Below are 21,110 nucleotides of genomic sequence, written 5' to 3' on the forward strand. Positions count from 1 at the left end.
TCTCTTTCATGTAGTAAGTACAACACATGTTTGCCTTACATTCAAAACATTTCTTGACTTTATCACTCTTCTTCGCCTGAAAAGACCTTTAAAGTCGGTTTGGGATGGATTCAATGTTGCATGCTCCATGGAACCCTTGGTAGCAGTCCCCTGAGTGTCTGCACTTCAGCCGTTATGCGTGAGTTTCCCTCTGCTTGACATGTTTCGTCCCATACAGCCTCATTCCTACCTCCTCACCTCTTGAAGATCTTTTCTCAGTGAGGCCTTTCCTGACTTTCCTATTTAAAATTGCCACAGCTCCCAGCCTCCACACACGTAACTCGCTTTTTTGATCCCCCCGCCCCAGAATATCTATTACCGTCTCTCATACTTTATTTTTATTTATTTATTATCTGATCCTCTTACAAGTGGATGATCTTTACTAGAGCAGAGTGTTTTACCTCTATCATTTATTGCTCTTTTTTTTTAATGCCTGAAGCAGTTTCTGGCACATATTAGGCACTCAGTAAACACTTGAATAAATAAATTAATGTAGTGGAACACCTGAAAGCACTTAAAAAAGAGTTGGTCTTAAAAATATTTGATCTGTGAGAATATAAGTAAGAATGATTAGCAGAATAAAAAATATTTCAGCTGTAGAACTTTTAACATACACCCAGACACAAACTAATCGCTTTTTGACCCTGTCTTGTATTTGTGTCACACAGAACGCTTAGGAAGAAAAGCTGGAAAACTGCATTGATTGCAATTTGGAGAGTAAGGTACTGAAAAGGTCTCCCTTGCTTAAATTTCTCTAATACAAGGTTCTGGGGATTCTACAATTCTTAACATAGCAAGTACAATATTATGTGTCACTCGTTAAGTAGTTGCAGAAATCAAATTGGACCTGGAAGAAAGCTGTTTCATAAACATTTGCTTCTTTTTCCTTTTACCTCTTTTATTGTGTTCATAAAAGTTGCATTAGAAGTGAGCAAGTGCCTTCTGGGACTGTGTCTACATGAAATGTTAAAGTATTAAGTGATCGTTTTTGTGCAATTGATCACACAGGTCAAATATGCCAGGTCAGTAGGTTACTCTCCCAACCACATTGATCAAATGTACATGAAATTGACTACTAGTTCATTTAGAGCTCCTGAGTCACCATTACCATAGACAAGGAGTGAAACTTCTTCTCCCAAGGACCAGATAGTAAATATTTCTGGATTTGCAGACCACCTAGTCTCAGCCACAACTACTCAATTCTGTCATTGTAGCTTGAAAGCAGCCATAGACAATAGGTAAATAAATGGGCATGGCTATGTTCCCATGAAACTTTGTTTTATGGGTACTGATATTTGTATTGCATATAATTTTCACATTTCATTAAGTATTTCTTTTTCAGATTTTCTAACCATTCTTAGCTTGTGGGCTCTACAAAAACAGGTGGTGGGCCAGATTTGGCCCACGAAACTATAGTTTGCCTACCCTTGCCACAGATGTTTTTCTTCAAGATATACTAGGGTCCTCCTAGGCTATTCTGTGCAATCTGAGTAGGACTAGGTTTAAATGGAGTAGCCATGGTAAATGTATGAGATCATGCTCACGTTAAATAAAAGAAAGGCAAGATTTTGGGTCCGACAGCAGCTTGTAGCAGTATTGCTAACCCGACTCTGAGTTTAATCTCCAATTAGGACTTTGTAGATTCCTTGTGCTTTTATCTAAATCCTGTTCGAACGCTGCACCTGTTAGCCTAATTAATGCAGGCTCATCTATCTTTCCTTGTACTATCTCTTCTCCTAGCATTTTAGAAAAAAAAAATCATCTAAGAGTTTTCAGGTTTTTTTTAAGCTAGCATTAGTATATTTGGAGAAATGCAGAGTCAAGCATGTTATTTTCTATGCTTTGTGCTGCTTTCTACCCTTTGTGCTGCTTATATTATGGTTCTTTCTCTACCTGTGTCATTTTAACTACCAAGATAATTCCAGCAAAAGCAAAGAAAAGATATTCTGAGTTTAATACTATTCAATTAAGACTAAGAACACTAATTGTATAAACTTTTATTTTAGATGTTGTCCACAATATTATTTTTAGACCTTGTCCACAATGATCATGTTCCCTCCCATTCATTAACATATGTTTGAATAATTGTTTACAATTTATATAATCTTTAATGCTTTTATTCTACAATCCTTGTGGATACCAGATAAGGTCTTTTCCAAGATGCTTAAAACAATTGTTTATTCAATTTTCTGATGTTTTCTGCCAAGAATTTCAAAAGGTGAATTCCACAGCCTTATTGTAGAGTTTATCCAACGTTACTGGTCGTTACTAATGTGGTCATGATTGTTCAATCCACTTTGCCTCAAAATTAGACAGTCTATAGCCTCTGTATCAGACAAAATCATCTACCCATGAATGTGTTAGTTTCTCTAAGCAGAAGACCTTTCTAATGTTTCCCCTGAAGGAGCTAGAGTTCTTGCATCTTGGCAGGGGAAGACTGGGTTACTTTGAAAAGACATCTGTTAAGATGCTGATCATATAATTTCAATTAGTGAAATTTGCCTTTCACTTAATACATGTAGTGAGTCTCTTCTATCCACTTAAAGCACAAAGGATTAAGATCTCTGTCCCTTGTTTTAATAGGAGATTTAAGGATGTTTCCATCTAAATGTATTAGCAAGGAGCTCTCCCACCTCCCAAATTGTGCTTCCTGTTAGAAAGCAGATTAAATGGTTTCACATTGCTGATTGGCTGGCAGCCTGGACAACTTCCTGGCTGCAGGCCATTAACACCCTGGCCAGAAGTGCTGACAGGAAGATGAAGCGATTTTACACCCTCTGATTTCTGTATTAACAACAAGGACAAAACAGTATGTGGTCTTGTCAGTGGATAATGCAATTAAAGATATGATTTCTTTTTCCACAGGTGCATTTGTCTCTGAAAATTAGCAGTTCAGCTTGGTGTGAATAATAAGGCATTTTCTCTGATGAGTTTGAATCGTATTAAAAAACCTACATTATGGACAAGCTTATGATTTATAAGACTATTACCATTTCTCTAAATGATAGAAACTGGAAGTCAGGTTATTTTTTAGATATAAGTTCGGATAGCTTGAACATTTTTTAATGGGAAGGACGAATAGGAAAAGCATTTTGTTTATAGAGGGAAAACAAATACATGTATAATCATGATGAAAAACTTCTGTTAACTATTTGAGTCATTTACAATAAAGTTACCCTTTAACAACAATGTGTTATTAAAATATCGCTATCCCCAGATTCTCCACTCATTTCAATAGTTAACTATGTATCTTTATAGGGATATATGTGAAATAGATGTATGTGTGTATGTATACATAAACTCACTTGAAATAGTGGGATATCTATCTATCTATCTATCTATCTATCTATCTATCTATATATATGACTATAGTTGTGTATAGTTTTGCATATATAAGTATACACACATCTGTATAGATATGTATCTGTCTCTAGACATATACACACATATATATACACAGACATGTGTGTGAATATTTAATCATGCACACATATACACATATGCCCCTATATCGCATATAGACATATACTCAGATATAGAGAACCGGTAACACATAATTGGGAAAAGGAATTAGAGATTGGATAAAATTATTAATGTTGTATATCTAATACTTGTTTTTCATTAAATGAAATGATTGATTGGATTGATCTTTAAGGCCTCTTCCAGCTTTACGTGATGAATCTAGTGTTTATCGTCATGCTCCCTTTCATGAAACTGCTTAAAAATTCTGTAAATGTCTAACTATTGCATTGTTTCATGCACCTGAAACTAATAAAAAAAATGCAAAGAAAAAAATTCTGTAAATGATGGTAAATGATTATGGCAGGATAGAAAGATTGTAGAAGGAATACAGATGAAAAATCAGGCTATCAATAATCAACCAACCAATAGCCATTTACCACATATTACTGTGCTGGGCAGATAAGAACACAGAGGAATTGAAGTCTTGTTCTTACTTTCAAAAAACTTTATAGGATAATTTTGGAGAATATGTAGAGATTGACATTAAAGTCATCGATGTGAAGTGGGGATTGATAAGTGGGTTGGAAAATGCACAGCCAAGTTCTACATTTCAGAATGAGGAGAGGTCACTTAAAATAGACAATACTGTGAATCTTGTTTGTCCAATTAATTGCTTACAAAACCTTTTCTTGGCAGCTCTTTCAAAGATAATCCAACTTTTTGGATCTAAATTATTACAGTTTGTAAGTTCTAAATTACAGTAATGAGACTTTCCCAAATTTTGGTGACCACTAAAATATTCTGCAGTGGAAAGAGCCATTCGTCAAAAGTTTAAGATTAATAAATCAACTGAAGTTGATTATTTTAGAGATTTTTTAAGAGATGGCTCTTTGCCTAAATGGTCAAAACAAAAATAATCACTCCTCAATGTGATCAGACCTAAAGCAAGGGTATTATTTGATGTTTTCACTATGTAAGACACTGCACTGTGAATGTTCACAGAAATGCAGAGGAATATATCTGTACCTCAGCAAGCTAAAATGTAATTAGATAGAAGGGATACATGAAAACGTGATAATGATACCAATGGGTAATTGATGCTTACCAAATGAGTGGCAATGAGAGTGAATTTGATGACATGTCAGAGAAGAAAAGCGCAAATTGATTTGATTTGGATCTAGAAGGTTGAGTTGGGTTCACATATTTTACTTGTGCATTTATCAAATATTTATTGAGTGTCTACTAAGTGCAGGCACTGAGGATACAAGAGTAAGCAAATCCAACCAAGGCTCAGACCTCCTGAGGTATGAGAAAGCAATTAGACAGGTGGGTAGAGAGCAGAGGGTGGTAACCTGAAAAGATAGATAGGAAAGTGCAAAGCCATGTTTAGAAGCTCAGTGAAAAGACCAGTTGGAATAGGACATATGGCTTTTAAAGGAGAATTATGGGAGATATGGATGAAGAGTGAATGATCTCATAAGCCCAAGAAATACATATATATGGTAAGAAATGTATCTATCTGGTAAGAAATTTGGAAAATAATGCTGTGTTCTGAGATCCCCAAATTTAAGCTTAAAATCAGGTTAATCCTTAGTAAGTTTACTAGTGAGAAATTGACTTAAAGATACACCTCCCACATCATTCATAATGGGCTTAAGATTGATGGACTCCATTAGTATTTTAATAGATGGTTCTAGATCTCAGACTCAGTTCAATAGCCTATTTCCTAAAAGGATGAATGGAGATTGCAATAAAATGTCGATATGTGTCTCAAACATCATTCTGATGTAGAAGTATCTGTGAATCACTCTAACAACTATCTCAACCCTCAAATGCTGAGGCCAAGAGAGTGTAAAATACATAGAGTTTGCTTCCAAGAAAGCAAAATTTGATTCAAAGTGAATTCAAAGAACTTGGCAAAATTTAGGATAAATCTGGCTGCTTTAACCTTTTGATCTCTGTTGAAAAGCTGTATGGCTTTAAAATAATAATATTTTAGATAGCCTTTGAGCATAAGAATTCTATCTATAGAGCCAAAGTAAATTAGAGCGAGTGACTCTAAATTAGTGGGAAGGCTCAGTAAATGACTAGGTAGTTTCCCCATGATTATAAGCAAAAGGAGTAAGAGTCGTTCAAATTAACTTGAGTTGAGTTGGTCAGTTTATGCAATATTGGGTACATTTTATTGGCTTCTCTCTTACCATAAATCTCTAAGCTTGTTTTTAGGTCCATTTGTTATGAATTTTCATGATAAAAGTTGTCAGATGAGCACTGCATCTTCTAACTAGACTGGCAGGTCCATTAAGGAAGAGATGGTAAATGTTTTATTTTCTTCTACATCTCACAATGTCTAATGTGTCTATTACATCAGGTTTCTTAAATTTTGGTAGTTAAATGTGAAGTCTGGCCACATGTTAGGTTGTTTAAACATAGAAGCACATGGCTATATAATTTTATAAATGGAAAGAACTTTGGCAATCACCTTTTCTAATCCTTTCATTTTTGAGATTCGGGTCCAATAACTTGATCTCTTAATCCTGTTCAGTTTTCACCACCACGTCTCTTACTCAAGTGTCTTTTTTTCTTACCTCCAAATGACCACATATACCCACTTAATGCCAAGCAAAATCCCATTGATCACAACCTAAATATTTTATGTGGAAGCCTGGCTCACTCTTGATCCACCCCTTTTCCTCACAAACCACACTCAACCTTCACCAGCTCCTTTTGATTATACCTTAAAATATAGTTAGTCTCTCTCCTCTTCATTCTCACTGCTACTTCACTTGCCCAAGTTTTGGAGCAGAACACGGCACACTGGTTATCACTTCCAGGGGAGGTCTGCAGACCCTTCTGCCCACTGCATCTTGGTATCAAAGCTGCAAAGGAAAACACAACACAGTCAAACACTCTATGGAACAATGCTTCATTCACACAGAGGAGAGACATCAAGTTCAGCTCCAAGAGTGGGTGGTAGTCCCTCATGGTTAGCAGGCCCCTCCACAGTTAGTGCTGAACAATGGGTCTACTTGCACCCCAGAAGTAGGTCTTGCACCCCAGGAATAGGATCCTAAATCCTCTCCTGTGGAGTCTGAGATACTGAAGGCTGGGGGTGTGCCTGAGAGGTCAAAGAAGTGAGTGACGTACACACTTAATCAGAACAAAGGAACACTCATTGCATCTGAAACAGGGATAGGTATCCCCACACAAGATGATAAGCCCAGGATAGGCTGTGGGCTCTATTCCTTGCTAAGGAAGTGTTCCATGCCCACAGCTCATTCTTATGCACTGGGGGGATGTCAAAAGACTGCGAGCATAAGAAAGCCTTTCCCCACACAAGACATACTACTTGCTGTCATTTAGGCTACTGTTAAATTTGTGAGATTCTTGTGGCCACTCTTGCCTTCATGTGTGGCCCCTCCCCCAACTATGCTCTACACAGCAACCAGAATGCACTTCAAAAAATGTAAATCCGATCATGGAATTCCTTGATCAAAATCCCTTAATAACCTCTCAGTGTAACTGAACTAAAACCCAAACTTAACTAAGATGGTGTAAGACATCTGAAATATCTACCCCAGCTGAATCTCCAGTGTAATCTTTTGGCGTGCACCTCTTTGCCTGCTGCTCTTCAAAGCTTATGCTCTATCAGTTGAAGCATGCTTCTTTTAAAGAAATACCTCTCAATACTTTAATACTTCTTTTTACATTCATACATCATAAGATCAGGAAAGATCATAAACAAGCTTGGAAGTAATATTGTTGCTGATTCTATAAAAAAGTATGTAAGTACTCTGATACTTGAGGCTCACAGCTCTTCTGAAGGAGTATTTTACTCTGGACCACACATATCTATAACCCACATCTGACACTCTTAGAAGCAGGGTAAAAATAAACGTCGGGCTACCCAACCGTGCCCTTGTCCCATCTTTCTCCTCAGTCCAAATATCAGACAATACAGGAGAATGATTCCACAACTAAAAGATTTTCATGAAGGATGATTTAGTATTCTCTAATTTACTGACATCCTTCCACAGCCAAATGATCGTTGGGGACTAAGTACACAAAAGGATAAGTTGGAATAAATGATTAGTTCAGATTCATGATAGACATTGATCCAGGTAAGTCTGAGACACTTCCCACACTATGAACTGTGGTGTCAAACATTTTTTTTTGTTGTTTTTCACTTTTGAAAAGCTGATTACATCAGGTATATTTGGTTATTCTGGGTCAAGCTACCCCTAATTTGGTAATTCTGTAAAGTTTTGATTTTCTCAGGGTGTCAGTAGAGAAAGTGGAAAATCACACCAGTTCAGCAGTTAATCAGAAATATTTTGGTTTTTCATTTTCATTGTGCAAACACACAACATGCAAATGTGTTTTATTAGCTCCAGTTTTCTCCCACTAGGTACTTCCAAATCAAAATCAAAATTAAAATTAGATTCACCAGAAGTCTTTAATCTAAATTATTATTTCTGCTGGGATTTCTTGTTTCTCATATTACAGATGGATTTTGTGAGGGCGGAAAAAGATCTAAAATTCTGAGAGAAAATAAATTTGAATCATTTTGATATATTTGACATGGGTCTTAGCTATTGCCAAATTAACTTTAATCAATTATATACTGAAATAAAGGCTTTGAGCTAACACTACTCTCTCTGCTGACTCCTTCTATTGAAAACTTGCTCCACTTAGGTTTCTCCTTTCTCTAGTCTCTGTCTAAAACTTCCGAATATAGGACACAGTGCATGTTTCTGACAGAAAAAAAAATCATTTATATTAAAAGGAGGGTGGCCCTACCAAATAAACTAAGAGTAAAAACATGTTGATAGGGAATTTCCGTAGGGCCCTTTACAGACATGCAAAAGCCATACTTTACTTATGTACAAAAGGTGCCAAAAAATGTATACATATTTTAAGAAAGGAAAACTGTATTAAAATTGTAATACTCAATACATACCGATAACAAAAGATGAATACAAGTCACATTTGACTTCTGCAATTGCAAGAGATGCTCAAAGTGGTTACCATCCTTGTCCAGATACTTCTGATTATGGCTAACTACTGTTTGAGCAACATTGTCCAAATCGTCCACTTGTATAAATTTTTTTTGACAGCCGGTATATTATATCTTACATGGTACCTAGTATGTACTCAGTCAGTATTACTGGTAATAAGAAAAAATAGTACTCACTTTAAAGATGACAGGTGGAAGATAATTTAATCCTCTGGATAATATACTCAATTAAAAGTTTGAAACAATCTTAACCCAATAGAGTCTTGTTTTAATAACCTTTGAAACTAATAGGAAAATTTCTTGCTAAGGTACTGGGCTGGTCTTTGCTGTTTGGGGGGCTTTCTCATGGTCCATTCAGCAAATACGCTGGGTGTGAATCTCACACCTTGTGGAGCTTAGAGTACTCATGTAGTAAAAACACACATGACCTATGATAAAATTAAAGGACAATACCAGGCGCTCTTATGTGGTAGAAAAAAAAGCAGTTGTAGAAATCCCTTAGTGTTCCTCCTTCCCCATTATTTACTGAATTATTTACCATCTCCAAAAAATGTGGTGGCCTTCAGAATCAATATTTTTACATATGTTCTTCTGTCCAGAATGTCCTTTCGGATCTTGGACACCTGATGAAACCCTATTAATTATTCAAGACGCAGCTCATATTCCACCATCCCTAGAATTCTTTCCTGATTATCCCCTTCCCAACAGGCACCACCAAGGATTATTTTTATCTCTGCTCCCATAGTACAATGCACTTGTCACATATTGTTCTTATATATTTGCTTTCTTTACTGGACTATGAGCTCTTTAAAGAAAGTAACTAGTCCTGTTTGTGATTATATTTCTCAGACAATTCAGATGATGCCTGCCACATATTAGGTGCTCACTAAATGTTGACTATATTATTCTGAGTTCCCCAGAGAAACAGAAGCAATAATGTATTACTACATATTATACACACACACACACACACACACACACACACACACACGTATACAAGGTCTGACAATTAGATTTCCTAACTCATCCTAGAAAAAGTGCTACATACCTCATTGCTGAATATCACTAAGGTCACCCTCGAAATACTCCCTTTGGGAAGCTATGCATGGATGCCAGCACCTAGTCCTTCAAAGCAATTTTGGAACTCTTTTTCTGGAATGGCCATCACAACTGTCATTGTATTACTCTTGATGTCCTGAATGTCATCAAAATGTCTTCCTTTCAATATTTCCTTTATCTTCGGGTAAAGAAAGAAGTCATTGGGGGCCAGATCAGCTGTCGGGCCCCCAATGACTTCTTTCTTTACCCGAAGATAAAGTAAGGAGGGTGTTCCAATACAGTTGTTTATTTACTGGCTAAAAACTCCCTCACAGATAGTGCCGTGTGAACTGGTACATTGTTGTGATGCAAGAGCCATAAATTGTTGGTGAAAAGTTCAGGTTGTTTTCATCTAACTTTTTCATGCAGCCTTTTCAGCACTTCCAAACAGTAAACTTAGTTAACTGCTTGTCCAGTTGGTACAAATTCATAATGAATAATCCCTCTGATATCAAAAAAGGTTAGCAACATTGTATATATATATCTCCTGTATATATATATATATATCTCCTGTATATATATATATATATATATATATATATATATATCCTGTATAATACATAAATAATATAAAGAGATTTATTGTAAGAAATTGGCTAATGTGATTATGGAGGCTGAGAAGTCCCAAGACCTGCAGTTGGTAAGCTACAGCCCTGGGAGAGCAGATGGTGCAGTTGTAGTCTCTGTCTGAAAGTCTGAGAACCAGGAGAGCTAACAGGGTAAATTTCAGTTTGAGTCTTAGTTCAAAGACATGAGAAGACTGATGTCCCAGGTCAAAGACAGTCAGACAGAGAGACTAAATCCTCTCTTACTCCATCTTTTGGTTCTCATTTGTCCTTCAATGGATTGGATAAGGCCCACCCACAATGGGGAAAGCAATCTCTTTTACTCAGTCAACAGATTCAAATATTAATCTCATCTAGAAACACCCTCATAGATACACCCAGAATAATGTTTAACCAAATATCTTGGTAACCTGGGGGTCAGTCAAACCCACACATAAAAGTAACCATCACACTGACTAACTGAATGACTGAATGATTAATTTAGAAATTCTCACGCGCTGATATAATCAGTGCTAGTAAGGGTTCATGTTAGGGTTTTCAGGAGAACCTAGATAAAGTACTGAAGGGACAGTGACAATGCCATGATGTAAAAAAAAAAAAAAACAATGTACAACTTTAAGAGCTTTCTATTTTGTTATTTGGGTAATTTGCCTGCTTTGAATTAAGTACAGTTTACAAGTAGGCGCAACTAATATCAGCCACATTCATAATCAACTTTGATGAATTTTGTGACCATTCATTAGCCATGCATAATAAGACTTAAGCTTGATTGAAAGCCTGAGCCTGAATTCTGTGAAATTATTCATTCCTATTAATTATAAACCAATCTTAGGTTTTGTAATAAGAATTGTATCTACAGAGTAGAGAATGAAAATAAAGTTGTTGTCAAAGCCTGTGGAGGTAAACATCTCTTCACGAAATCAATATGCTCATGAATAGTTGCTTGAAATTTACAATGAATGTAACACACCAAGTAGAGTGTTAGAATCATTAGAAAAATATCCTTTTCTATATTTTAAAATAGCATGCTTTTTTTAAGAAAAAAAGAAAAATCCACTTTCCCCACTCTTAAAAATGTTTATTAATATAATTTTGTATGGTTGTGTAACGTTAAGTACAGTAGCTATACCATAATTTGCTTAAGCAATCACCAATTGTACAATTAGCCCATTTTCTGTCATTCACAATTTTAAATAAGGCTGCACTGAATAATTTTATATATGTAACTTTTTCCTTCATATATTTATGGGTAGATTCCTCGAAGTGGAGTTTTTGGGTTAAATTATTATGATGCACGTTGCCAAATCACTTTTCAAAGGTAGCATATCAATTTATACTTTCAGAAGCACTGTTAATTATCATTTTTAAATCTTTGTAACATTACTAGGTTGAAGCATTATATCATTTTTGTTTATATTTTTAGTTGTTGATCACTAATGAACATTTTCTACATTAGAAGTTTGTCCTTTAGACATGTCCTATAGAAAATCTTATAGTAAAGTAAAACAAGCAAACAATTCTTAATTCTTAATCGACTTATAAGTACTGGTTTCCATTTGGCTTAATATATGTATACGGATAAAAGACTGGTTTCAGTCATCAATGATATGACAGCACAGCTAAGAGGAAAGGTGGCTGCCGCTACACAGCGGTTGCTTTCTAACTCTTTCTGTAAGAAAAACATTCTATTCTAATCTTCATGTTGAATAATGGCATTGATGTTCAATATAATTTGATTCGATTTTATGAAGGATCTATATCCAAGGAGACGATACCATGTTGAGGCTGAGGAAAAGGATTAAATTATTATTTGATCTTGAGTTGGGAAATAGATATCACAGAATAGCTCAGATGGATGAATGAAAAGCTAGTAAAATGCTACCTAGGAAAATATTTTCAAAATCTGTCTATATGGACTCTGAGGTTAACAAAAGGCATGGATGGGCCAAGCTGAACCATGTTTGTCTGATTGCTGATCACCAAACCGAGAGGAAGGAACAGGGCTGTTAGCACAGGGTTGTAATTAATATCTGACAACTGTCTCCAGGGAAAAGTTGGGAAGGACCTGGGATCCAGCTCTGGATGTGCTGGCCAATCCCATGGAGTACCTTTGAAACTTAATCCTTTCAAAGATGGCACCCTTTCCCAATTCTTATAAAGGCACCGGGGAGGCCACCTAAGGCCCAAAGGATGTTACTAAAAGGATGATTTGGAGAATCCGGAATTACTCCAGGGATTTGAAAGCCCAAAATCTAGTAAGACTATTTGGTGAGATTATGATATACCAGCATTCGAACTTGCTCTTGATCACCCACAGTTTACAGGAGTCCCCAAATGACCACCTGGTTCCAAATCTTATGTATAATCAGTGCTCAAGGATCTGGGAGAGGACCAGCTCTTTGGAGCACCTATATTGGACAAACCCTGAAGGTGACTCTGAGAAAGAATTAGTTGATTTCTCCTTGACAATTTCTTATTTGTCTGTGGAATGGGTTCACTGTGTGCTACTAATCTTGCAGAGCTGGACAGACAAACCGACTGTGTAATTTGCCACTACAGTTTTCCTTCCCCTTTCACACTTCTTCTATTACATCCTTTGGAGGTTCAATTAATTGGTCACATGGATGTTTCTTAAAAGATTACATACTGGGTGAGTGTGGCTGGCACCCCCCAGACTTATTGGACTCGTTTTGCAATGCTACTTTGGAGCCACTGCTCTTTAGCCAACCACCTAGGAGTCTGTGATTTTGCCAATGAAAATGAAGAAGCTGCAACGAAAACAAGAAGCTGGTAAAAATAAAGTAGGGGAATCATAACTCTCAATGGGACAGACTGGCAGAGATATGCCCATAACAAATTCCAAGAATCCTTTATTTGGTCCTCTGGCTGCTGAAAAGGACCAAATCTAGAGAACTTCTCTTTGGATTACCTCTATTCTCTTTCTCTTTGCTAATTTGAGAATTGAAAGGGGGCAAATGTGGTCTGACTTTGAGGTGACAAAGCCTTCAGGCTTTGATTTGGAGCAAACAAAGCATTCACAGCAGCTCTCCTCTGGCTGTTTTAAAAATTACCACATTGCTGAATATTTAAAAGCCATGCGTGCTTCCAACCCCAGGGTCTGTCCCCCAATTGATAAATCTCTTTTTATTAAATGAACTTTAATTACTTAATAATTAGACCTTCCATAGGAGGAGATGAGGATCCTGATAATCTGCCAAAGAGGCTAGAGGGCAAAGCAGAAGAATGTGCCATTCTCAGATTAGAATTTCAAAGAAGGAATAGGCCCCCAATCTGTAGGTGTGGGTAGAGGAGAGACCTCCCTAGAGGTGGAGAGTCTTGGCATAAACCTGGGCTGTGAAATACTTTCTTTCCACTTCTGCTTAAAAAAGCAAAATAGTTTAGAATTAAATGAATCAGAGTGCATGTGGAAGATACTTTGATTGTCTGGATCCGATGGAAAGATTTCTCCTAGTCTATGTGGTGTGCGTGTGCATGGGTGGAAGGGTAGGAGGGACTATTGTTCTTATTATTTTAATTCTGAGAGCCTAACACGTTTGATGTCCCTGTAGAGTTAGCAGCTTTTCATTCATTGCCATGGTGATTTTTTACCGCATTTTTTTTAGCATCACAAAGGAAAAGCCCAAATGAAAAATGTTTGCTGCTTTTGCTATTAACATTTCTAGTGCCCTGGTGACAGCCAATAGTTTGGTTGTCCCTAGATTCTGAGGAAATATGTATTGGCCAGAACCTGATTGATGGCTGCAGCCAATGCCCAGGCTGTCCCAGATGGGCGGGGGCTGGCTCTGAGAGGCTGATAACTTTGTTTCTGGGGACAGTGATTTGAAGGGAGGATGGAGAAATATCATTCAAAATGTATATCACTGGTCCACGATTTAAACTTATGGCGCTTAGATAAAATGTTCATGGATGTACTAGACATAGCTCTCCCCACTGCCATTTTGAAATGAAAAGATTTATGGGTTGTACTTTATGTAGGCTCAGCTCTTTTTTACTTTCTCTGAAGAAATCTCTGTTTTCTCCCTCTTTTTATGCCTCTCTACTGCTAGCCTTCTTACACCTCCCAATATTTAGGGTCTGGCATATTTTCTTAAACTAATTATCTTACCAATAATATATATACCAATAATATATATATATATTTACCAGTAATATATATATATGTATACTAATATATAACAATAATATATATATATTTCATTCAACAAGTATTTGATGGACAGTTACATGCGATGCACCATGCTAAGTGTTCAGAATACAGATTAAAATAGTCCCAGCCCTGCTTTTATGAAATTGAAAGGTTAGCTAGGAAGATGTCTATTGAATTAATTCCACACTTAATTTATTACAAATGAAATAAATGCTGCAAAGGAGACATGTAGGAGCAATTGGTTCTATCTGGGTTTGGAGGAGCCCTCTCTGAGGAAGTGAGAATTCTGATACTGTGCTGGACGGTTAAATTCCAGGTGTTCAAGCACTGTGTTACTGAAGAGCTGAAAATAGTCAAATCTTCACTCTTCTTTGCATGGGTAGTTGGTAAATGTTCTACAAAAGAATTGTAGTTATAGCTGTTTAATAAGCCTTGAGCAACATTTAACAAAGCAACATATATAAATAGACACTTAATGAATCCTTTTAGTGTTAAAATTAGTGTTAGAGAATAACTGAAGGATCTTTTACAGAAATCAAAATAAACAGGGTGAGACCCATTTCTCCATGGTACTTGCATAATGGCTATACATCTCTTTCTAATAGTCCTTAATGCTTACTATACAACTATAATTAGGACAGTTGACATAAATAAAATGTCTGATGCTGAAGCCTGGGCACTCTTACTGACTATTACTTGTTACCGGGAACGACGATTTTCCTCGGTTCTTGTCTTCTTGAAACAAAAAAAGAATTCAGTCAAGAGCCAGAGTCAAGCCAGCAGCAGACAGTAAAGTTTATTAGCAAGGCAGGTACACTTGGAGCGTGGAGCAGGCTGACGCGAGGGTGGGTAGCCGCCCTGGCCTTATATCCTGTAGATCGGGCCATCCTCCTCCTCCCAGTCTCCTGTTTTTCTCCTCATTCTGCAGTCTCCTTCATCCTGATGTGTTTGCACTAGCCCCGGTCTCTGTTCTGGCTCCTCACTTCAGCGGGTCTTTAAAAGGATGCTGATGACACCACTGGTTTACCTGTGGGTGTCTCCTAGCTCCTCCTCCTCCTGCTCACTTCCATCTTCCTACCTACTCCATCACAACCACTTATAAAATTTGAATTGTGTCGGTGTTTATCATTTCATAAAATGGAGTTCCCATACGTGTCGTGTCTGACTTTTTTGTATGTAAAACAATGTGTTCATTCATTTGAATAGTTCCTGAAATGATCCATCCCTACGTGCTGGGTTTTGTTAATGCACGGATGTGCAGATATGTGTCAACCTGTAAGGTGGCTGATAGGGAACACTTCCAGCAAGTCCAGGTGTTTCTTGATCGCAAGTGGTCATCACATCCTGGGCCAGACTGGATGTGAAGGCGGGAACCTTGACTGCAGTTCATTCTTGAAAATAGCCTTTTGCCAAGGACAACAATGAAAGGCCTACATGAAAGCCACAAAAGATAGGTTTGTGTGCTGTTTTTAGTAGTGCAGTACTTGAGGCTGAAGTTTGTCTGTAAGAATTCAATCTGGGGAGAACGTACTTATTAAACAACAGGGTTTTCATCCAGTACTGTGCTGATCCTTGGAGACTGAGGTATGTACAGGTACTGATGTATAAAAGAAACACCTCTTGAGACATTTTCACTTAGGCTGGGGAAATAAGGTTATCTCAAGAAGTGTAATAATTCAATCCTGAAGCTTTTTTTTTTAAACATTCACACGCAATATAAACATTTGAACCAGTTTTGCTCTCATTCCAGTTCCATCTGTAAAATGGAGACAATACTACGTAAAGAGCTGTCATGAGGATTAAATGAGATGATTTATAAAGGAGTTTAGAATAGTGTGATAAAACTGAGACCAGGTGCAGAGCCATCTAGCTGGTTAAATAGTAAAGCAGAGAAGTGACCCCAAGTAACTTGTCACCCAGGTATGTGCACCCCAAAATGCAATAAAATACATTAGAAAGTGAAGAGACAACACTGAAACATATTTATCAAAATTTGGATGTTTACAATACTGTCTTTAAATATTTAGAGCCACATGGAACCTCAGTAAATATTTATGTATTTTTTTCTTTCAGTAGATATTTGATATATTCTGTGTACATAAAATATAAAAACAAAACCATATATACAAACATGTAAACACTTTTCAGGCTTTTATTTATACCATCAACTATGTCACACTATCTATGAGTTATGAGTGCTCTAAAATTTCAAAAGTTTGAGAGATGATTTCCAGTAAACAAGATTAGAGAATTGGGTACCTTAAGAATGACTAGTTTTGATAGGTGGATATTAGGGGCGAGGATGTATCTTTTTGGAGAAAATGTCACAAAAAATAAGTCAAGAGGAGGCTATATTAACACATAGGCCAATTCAATAGATACAAGAATCATTTGCAGGAGTTATGGAAGATGAGCTCAGAAGATACACTGTGCTAGATGCTTGGGTACCAGAATTTGGGGTGTAAGACAATACTAGAATTTTTTTTGGAATGTCAGAGTTTCCTGAGTGAAACAAAAACTTTGGTGATTTAGGAACACTAATCTCTTGACTCTGTTTGGAATGTATTTGGGTAAGAAAAAATCATTTGTGCTATGATTACAATGAATCAGATATGAGCTAATGAGTCTGAACTAGGCTAATTTTCATGAACAGGCTCTTGTTGTACAGGTAACTATTTTTCATGAAGATCTAGTTAAAATTATACCTGTATATATCTATGAATGAAGCATAGGAATTGTTTGTATTGCATTAGAGCATTAAATGACTCTTCCGACAATACTGTGTTTTAGTCTTAAGAGTTACAGTGAATTTAATGGTCATTACTAGGTGCTCATACTCATGCCTTGAAAATATAGTACTAAGTTGATAGCCTATAACTTCTCTTCCTTTTAATATTGTTGCTGGTTTGTACATGGCTGTGAGATGTAAGCACTACAATTAAGTACAATATTGGGAGCATTAATTCAAGCCATATGGAGACTCATAAACTTAGAATTGCTTTTTGATATGCAGGGTTTTCTTTGTAGAGACAAAACCAAAAAGTTATGAATCATGTTTGTAATTTCTCACTGTGTCAAATAATCAACTGTTTGAAGTTTCAAGCACTACTTTGTTAAATTTTAAATAGGCAATTCTGACCACTGCTTATTAAGATTTGAAATCACCATAGAGTGTGTACTGAATAAGCATGTGGAATAGTAGTCAATTCCATTAAATCTAATTATGTTAATATACAATCTCATGCCTCATTTGTGATTCTTCAGCTAGAAGAAGTTTACGTAAAAGAACGAATTGTTGAATATCACTTTAAATTGCTCTTTGATTTTACTTTTTATTCTTTGCTCTAGAACTTGCACATGATTTTTTTGAATACCATAGGCATTCAGATGTAAAAAAACATATTTAGAATGTTATCCAATATGGGTAACTAATATCAGACCACATATCTGAATATATAAAAGTATCCAGGTATTTTATCAACTTATCAACAATATTTTATTCTTATCTGCATTGTATAAAATATATGACTTGTATACATCAGTGTATTATTCCCAACTATATTTCCTTAACTACAAAATAAAATGTGAGGAATGAAGAACAAGAAGGAAACTATTAAAAGAGCCAGAAATTAGTTTGAAAACCTGTTGACAAATGTAACCATCACAACTTCTGGCCACTACTCATTGCAGTTTTGCCTCGTGTAGTATATAGAAATCATTCTCTGTACATGCTTTAAATCCATACCAAAGTCAATCAGTAGTAGACTAATGTACCTTCTTTTGAATAGACTCTAGACTGTACAGTAAAAACAGCCTAGAAATTGGACTTTGAACAGTGAGCACAAGTTAACGGATTCCTTTTGGTCTTCACTCAGTAGTATAGCCAGCACAGTTACAGATTAATTCTGATAACTGATGAGAAGAATAGAATTAGATTTGTGCCTGGTGCACCCTGTAGATACATCTATAGTGTTGAGACCAACAGATCCAGATTTCCGAGCCTTAAGTGGGGAACCAGATGAGTAATTTTAATACCTATATGTGTAGGATAAATTTCAATTAATAAAACAATATTTGCATCAATATTAATGTTTCTACATGGTCTAGAATTAATCATTCCTACTAAAGAACAACCTTAATATTTCATCTTGAGGTCTGCAGGTCTGTTTACGTGAGGGTAAGTATAATGAGTTGTATACAATCTTTGGAAGCTTGTACCCATTCCATACGTGATGTTGTTGTAATTATCTATTTCATAGATTCAGTTGTCTTGTGGTTCAAAGACTAATTCCTGAAAGGGACATTAAATGCCACCTGTACCTGGGATAGGAGACTTAGCATTTCTGATTGTCTCTCATATTAAATTGTGATGTTTTGACTGAGGACATTTTGCCTTTGCCCTTTTGACTCCAGCAAAATATTTATTAGATTGTAGGGAAAGTTAGGTTTTCAAGAATTAATAGAGCCAAAATAAAACTAATAGTATTTAAAACCGAACCCAGTAGAATTTGTTATTGACTAAATATTGATGGAAATATTCTTGATAAAATTTAAACCTGGACCTAGGAAATTTTGATTTAGTTAAAATAAATCTATACTATATACCTGAAGCTGAATTAGAATGATATTGAATGTCAACTATAATTAAATACACACACAGAAACACACAGAGAGGGTGCCAAAAAAATATATACATGTTTTAAGAAAGGAAAAATCTATTAAAATTGTAATAATACATACCAACAACAAAAGGTGAATACAAGTCATGTTGACTTCTGCAGTTATAAGAGGTGCTCAAAGTGGTTACCGTCAGCGTCCAGACACTTCTGATTACAGTGAACTACTGCTTGAGCAACGCTGACCAAAGTGTCCACTTGTATCCATTTTTTTTGACACCCCTGGTATGTATGTGTACACATACACACACATTCTGGAATGTTTGTGAACTTAATTGTCAGACCTCGCGCGTGCGTGTGTGTGTGTGTGTGTGTGGTCATGGGATGTAAAGTTCAGCATAGGGAATAAAAGAAAAAATAAATCTATAAAATAAAAATCACAGTAACATAAAATATGATCAGGAAAACTTCATGTGTCTGCCAAAGTGATGCATGAATCAAATTTTATTGTGAAACACACATACAGTAAAAACAATTCTGGTAAGATTAAAATGAAAATAGAAATACTACAATAAAACTGATTAATAGAACATTTATCAAGGAATTAAAATTATGTGATTGAATGAACTCTGAAACTAAAATTGATCTATCAGTAATGGCAAAGTCAAACAAATTCTTTTGTTTGTAATCATACAAATAAGGTTTTACGGTCGACATTAGGGTGACAAATACCCATCTCTTCATAAAAGGGGATTCAAGAGGCAGGATCAAAATATCTCCTACCCTTGTCAGGTGCAGCGTCATGATGGAGGAAGCTTCTGTTTCACTGCTTATGCTTAGTGATGACCATTCTATTTATTTACTTTTTTTCCCCCTGCATTTGCTTAGTCATCAATTTTCACATGTTATTTCATATGAACATCATAACGGTCACGTAAGTTGAGTTAGCGCTTATTCCGTTTTATGGTCTCAGTCTGTGGACAATCAATGCTGTGACTAGACTGGCTGGGCCGTTCTTAACTAAGATTGCCAGACGTCCTCAGCAATAATCATGGGGAAACTTTGAAGAAAAGGAAAAAGAGGTTTATTACTTACAGGTCCTGGAAATTACATGGCACACCTGGGGTCACACAGCAATGTCATGGAGTGGGGGTAGGGGGTGTTGGGATTCTGCCTTTAATGGGATCAACAGTGGAAGTCACCAGTAAAGAATATGGTGACTTTAAATCATAAGAGTGGGAAGAGAAGAAACAAGGGGCCCAAATGATCAGTTACCTAAATCAACCAAGCTTTTTAAAACAAAGGGGTTGGGGGGAAAGGGGGTGAGGGCTATTTATATAGTTGTGTGGCTGGTTATATGTTTTTTCCAGATAGCCATCTTTGAAGGGGATGCTTCTTTTAAGTGGTTGCCTCCACAACCAAAGCTTAAATCAGGCACTTGGCATTACAAAAAACAAAAACAAAACAAACAAACAAAAAAAACCTCTCTGAGCTTACACTACAATAGCCCATTGAAATGAAACAAGTTACCAAAGAACTCAGAGTAAATGGCTTAACCAGGCTAGAAACACAAGTTAGTCTAATTCCAACTTTAGTATTTTTTCACTATACCACAATTACAACTGGAATATACTGATGTATTTACTTTAAGCAGTCAATCCATAAAAGGTTGTTCTCTATTATAATAATTGGTAGTTAATATCAACCATTTTTTCTTGAAACTGCCTTAGGTTATTGCCATATGGCAAGTCCATCAGGAATTCCCTAACTTCATAGTCTGTCGTTCAAAGTCAGATAACTGAAGAAGTTTAGGATCAGGATTCAAAAAGACCAGATCTCATTTGTGGGATTGCCATGTAATAACCACGTGAACTTATGTGTGGAATTTCACTTCTTCAGCCTCAGTTTCCTACTGTGTAAAATTATGATGATCTTATCTGCTCTGTGTATTTTAGAAGTCTGTTTTATTAACCAATAATAACAATAAACTTCTAGAGATTCATGGCAACATCATTATCATTTATTTTTTTAGCCACAGAAGCTGCTGTATTGCCAGACACATAATGGGGTAAAATGAGAAAAGCAGATGAGCTGACATTTGGGAAAATACTTTGCAAAATGCAATTGCCTATAAAGAATACAAA

The 21,110-nt window shown here is 36.2% G+C and overlaps 1 protein-coding gene across 1 annotated transcript in view; it reads left to right on the forward strand.

Moving 5' to 3' along the window:
- Positions 1-21,110, forward strand: part of DCC (DCC netrin 1 receptor) — a 1,038,356-nt gene that overhangs the window by 474,678 nt on the left and 542,568 nt on the right. The window lies entirely within an intron of this gene.

This window comes from Rhinolophus ferrumequinum, chromosome 19 (genome assembly GCF_004115265.2).
Source record: "Rhinolophus ferrumequinum isolate MPI-CBG mRhiFer1 chromosome 19, mRhiFer1_v1.p, whole genome shotgun sequence".
Classification (NCBI taxonomy): Eukaryota; Metazoa; Chordata; class Mammalia; order Chiroptera; family Rhinolophidae; genus Rhinolophus; species Rhinolophus ferrumequinum.